Source organism: Muscardinus avellanarius (assembly GCF_963383645.1).
Source record: "Muscardinus avellanarius genome assembly, chromosome: 14".
NCBI lineage: Eukaryota > Metazoa > Chordata > Mammalia > Rodentia > Gliridae > Muscardinus > Muscardinus avellanarius.
In genome coordinates, this window is record NC_137800.1 from 65,364,951 (window position 1) to 65,370,168 (window position 5,218).

The window sequence follows — 5,218 nt, forward strand, 5'->3', positions numbered from 1 at the left end:
TGGGTGTGGTAGCACAGGCCTATAATCTCAGTACTTGGGAGGCTGAGACAGGAGGATAGGAAGATCACAGGTTCGAAGCCAGCAACTTAGGAAGGTTCTCAGGAAGTTATCAAGACCCTGTTTCCCAGTAAAAAGTAAAGGGGTTGGGGTATAGCTCAGAGGTAGAATGCCCCTGGGGTTCAATCTCCAGCACCCACAATAAATAAATATAAAAATAGAAGTAGAGCAGCTAGCTGGGCTAGGTTCTTGCCTAGCATGTATGAGGCCCTGGATTCCATCCCATACACTGCAAAAAAGTAAAGAAAGAAAGGAAGAAAGAAAGAAAGAAAGATTACAGTAGTCATGGCCTGTCTTATCCATAAGTAGACTGGGTGTGCACTCTATAGCTTGTGTTCTATTTGGAGATCTGAAATTCCGTAACACAAGTGGGCTCTGATTATCCTGAAGTACCTTGGCTGGCAAGTTCAGTGTTTCACAGAAAAGTGGGGGTGGGGAAAACATTAAGTGGCATCAGATATATTTGAAAACTGTTAGTAAATAGAGTTCTAGAACTCATCTGCTTCTAAAGCAAAGATCGCCGGCACTGGGCACCTCTGCTGGTAGGTAGCTCAGCTTCCCAGAGTCCCTTTTTCTGTTGTTAAACAGACTTGCTCTGTTGTCTGCCAGCTCTCCCTCGTGTTTTAAGTTATGTAGGGTAAATCTTTTTTCTTTAAGTGTTTGAACTAGCCCCTACTTGCTTGATGTTTTTGCACTCGTGGTCTCCCTAATTTTGTCTTTTCAAGGTTTTGAAAGGTTCTTATAACTATCTATCGTTTCTGGGGCAGTGTTTCTGAGTAGGGACTTCTGTCCAGACATCTCTTCTCTTGAGAGGATGGGTGGACAGTTGTCTGTGGCTAGAAGCCGAGGAAGGATCGAGGAGAGGGAACGAAGGGAAGGAGACGCTGATTTTTTTTTTTTTTTTTTTTTTAATGTTCTGGCGACCCCTGGACCTCAGATCAGAAATCTTCAGTATCGTGACAGGAGGTTCCACAGTACAATTTGCTTGGTTCTTACCCTGCTCACCCCCCATGCCTCTCATAGGCAGGAGGCCAAAGGGAAACTATGAAGTAGCAGAAGAGGGAAACAAGTCCAGTAAAGGAAGGGCTGCCTGCACCTGCGGTGGGCAGGATCTGCCCTGCAGATGGTCTGGGGCCCGCGGATCCTGCATGCGCGTGTGACTCCCTCCCACTCCAGGGGTCCGACTGTACTGGAGGGGCGCAATCCCGCTGCTCCAGGGCCACCTTCCGTGTCGTGCCTGGGAAGGAGCCCTGCTGCCTGGTGCATGCTGATGCTTTGCTCTCTGTTCTCACCTATAAACCGGGAACTCCCAACTCTAGCTCCCTTTACGACTTCTCCCAAGCCGGAACCTTCAGGTACCTCGCCCTCCAGGTACTCATAAAGTGAAAGTCATCTGCCTCCCTTCTCAAAAGTGCTCTTAAACACACCGTCCACCGAGTCTGACTTGGCCGGGAGCCTCCTTGCCATTCTTGACTCCTCTCCCTCGCCCCGCTTTAGCTGAAACCCTCGTGGTGTGGCAACGACTTCCTAGTTAATTTCCCACTGCCAGTTCCTCCTGTACTCTTCTGCCAGAGCCCTCGTCTCCTCAAAAACTAGAGCCGAGCGTGTTGTTTGCCTGCTTAAAAACATCTCTTGGCTCCCTGTTGTCTACAGGAAGAAATCCAAGCTTCTTTGCTTGGCTTCCTCATCTGCCTCTGCACCGAATTTCTAGCCTCAGCTCTCCTCTCTCCTCCACCACTGTCACTCTAACTGATTTCTTTCTGCTTTTGCGTGCATTGTTAATTCTGCGGTCCCCTCATTCCCTTCTCTAGCCAAAAGCATTTTTTACTCTTCTTTCAAGACCCAGATCAAATATTAGGGAGTATTCGGCCCTCGTTCCAGAATAACATTTACCTTCATCTCTCACATCTCTCTGTTGTAATTTATCTACTAGTACGTTTCCTCTACCTTAAGAATATTTTTCCATCCCTTGCACCTAGCCCAGCAATTGCATAGTTGGTACTAGCTTGATAGTGTGTGTTGATCTTTAATACAAGACTGAGAGCTTTTGGAGAAGAGCCACATGTTGAAGCCAAGGCCTAAATAGCACTACAAGTTCAGTGAAGGAAATGGACGTAAAGGAACATTTTCAGTACACCCACTGTGCAGAGGTTTGGTGCTACGTGCCCACCAAAGATTTTTCAATTTCAGAAAATCATAAAATAAAGATGGGTTCCACTTAGTTTTAAAGGGGGAGAGTGTAAACTTTGTTAATGCTTGGTTGCACTAAAAGCTGTCACACTGGGGCCTTTACTAATTATAATCACTTTTCATGGCTCTTGGTTTGAAGTTTACATTAAATAGGAGAGATGGGCACCCAGATCAAAGACCAAAATCATTTCAGAGCTCCAATGTGTGGGCCCATTTTCTCTGCTTAGTTAGAGTTTTGTTTCATTAGTGGAATGAGTTAATAGGAGTGTTGGTCTGTGTATAATTTAACTCTCCCCCTTAATCCTTGGATTTAAAACAATATACTAAGGCAGAAACCTACAGAGTGTACATCTTTGTGTATGTGTGTGTGCAATGTACAAATTTGATCAAAGTTGATTATATTTATAAAGAAAACAATTTTCACTCTTTTAGGGAAGATTCTCTTATGCTGGAACTTTGTTGTAAAAACTTTTAAGTGTACGAACCATCTCAAAACCTTTTTATTCTTTTAAAAGAGGTACATATATTTTCAGAAATAGGAAAGATACCAAGTAGATGGGATAGGTATTTCAAAACAATGTAAGCCATACGAATTGATTTCCTTTGTAAACAATAAAGAAGGAGAAGTGCATGGTGGAAATTCATAATATCCTTTATACAGGATGAAAGCTTAGTTGATTAAAATGCATTACTACCTAATATGTGTGGAGCCCTGAGTTCAGTCTTTAGCACCATCATCACCACACACACAAGATTACCAGCTTACTTACATAGTTTATTTATATATTTATTTACTTCTTTATGGTACTGGGAATCTAACCCAGGACATTCTACCTGTGAGCTACGCCTCTAGCCGTAGGGCTTTGCTAAATTGCTGATTCTCCTGTCTCAGCCTCCCAAGTACTGGGATTACAGGTGTACACCACCACACCCAGCTTTACATTCTTTAAATATTATTTTTTAAAAAATTCTTGTGGTACTGGAGATGGAACCCAGGGTTTCTATCTCCTAGCTACACCCCTTAGCCCTATTTTTTTTTTAATTTTTTTTTATTTCAAGACAGTGTCTTGCTAAATTGCTGAGAGTCTCCCTAAATTGCTGGGGCTGGCCTTGAACCTTCAATCCTCCTGTCTAAGCCTCCCAAGTACTGGGATTACAGGTGTGCGCCACCACACCTGGGTAAATATTATTTATTAAGTGCTTATCTGCTAATTAGAGCTTAGGCTTAGTGTTGTACCACTGAGCATTTAGATATGATATTTTTACTTAATTTTATTTCTAAGGAAGCTTGTTTGTCTTCCTGGTAAAGAAAATGGATTTTTATTTTATTTTTTATTTTCCAGTACTGGGGATTGAACCGAGGGATGTTCTACCTTTGAGCTATACATCTGGCCCTTTTAAATTTTTTTTTTTTTTCCTGAAGTGGCTTCACTAACTTACTAGGTGCCTGACTGAACTATTGAGGCTATACTCCAACCTGTGATCCTCTTGTCTCAGCCTCCCAAGTACTGGGATCACAGGTGTGCACCAAATGTGAAAATAGATTTGTTAAAAAACCACTTCTCAGTTGTAGTGGCACACATCTGTAATCTTAATACTCGGGAGGCTAAGATAGGGTGACTGCAGGTTTGAGGACAGCCTCAACAACCTACTGAGATCCTGAAACAGGAGGATCGCAGTTCACAGACAGCTTCAGCTACTTAGTAAAGCACTGCAACTCAGTGAGACCCTGTTTCAAAATAAAGAATAAAAAATAGGGCTGGGGGTGGAGCTTGGATGTAGAATGCCCCTGGTTCCATCCCTAGTACTGGAAAAAAACAAAAACAAAAACAAAAGTGTAAAAAGGGCTGGAGTCAGGTGGCCTGCAAGTCTATACCGTAGGGAGGCTGAGATAGGAGGATCAGAGGTTAAAAGCCAGCCTTAGCAACTTAGTGAGGCCCTCTGCAACTTAGTGAGACTGTTTCAAAATGAAAATAAAATAGAGCTGGGAGGGTGTTGCTTGGAGGTAGAATGCCCCTGAGTTCAATACCTAGTATCCCCCTAAGCAACAACAGAAAACATTTTCTCTTTTATATCATAGAGCTTAAGATTTGTTGTTTTGGGCAGCAATTTTTTTTTTTTTTTTTTTTTTGTGGGTCTGGGGATGGAACCCAAGGGCATTTGACCTCCAAGCTACACCCCCTGCCCTATTTTTTATTTTTTATTTTGAAACAGGGTCTCACTACATTGCGGAGGGCCTCACTAAGTAGCTGAGGCTGTCCGCGAACCGCAATCCTCTGGTCTCAGCCTCCTAAATGCTGGGATTACAAGGGTGTGCCACCACGCTCGGCTAGAGCAATAATTTTATAAAACTGTTCAGCGAACACTTGAACAGGTTTCCCTTAATTTGGTTAGTTAAATATGTATGAATTTTGCTAAGCCAGTGTACTTAAAGTGTGAAACCAAGTAAGAGTTAAAGGAGGCTTAGCTTGTATGACCCTGAATATGATTCCTGTTTATTTATTTGTTTATTTAGCAGTTCTGGGCTTGAACCCAGGGGCCTTGCACATGCTAGGCAAGTACTGTACTACTGAGCTACACCCCAGGCCCCTTGATTTGTATTTAAAACAACAGAAGGCTTTTGAGAATGATTTATTGTTAAACAGCTTTGTTAGGCTTCACCCCTTTTCTATCAGGTACAATTCAGCATCAAATTCCGTCTCCTTTTGGAAAACAAGTATTTTTAACACCACCAAAATTTCCAGTCCCATGATATGTGTGTGTGTGTGTGTGTGTGTGTGTGTGTGTGTGTGTGTTACTAGGGATAGAACCCAGAGACATTCTACCTTCTTGCTATACTCCCAGCCCAATTTTATTTCTTATTCAGAAACAAGGTCTCACCAGGTTGCTGAGAGCCTCACCACTTGAGGCTGTTCTCAAACCTCTGGTTCTCCTGTCTCAGCCTCCCAAGTACTGGGATTACAGGCATGTG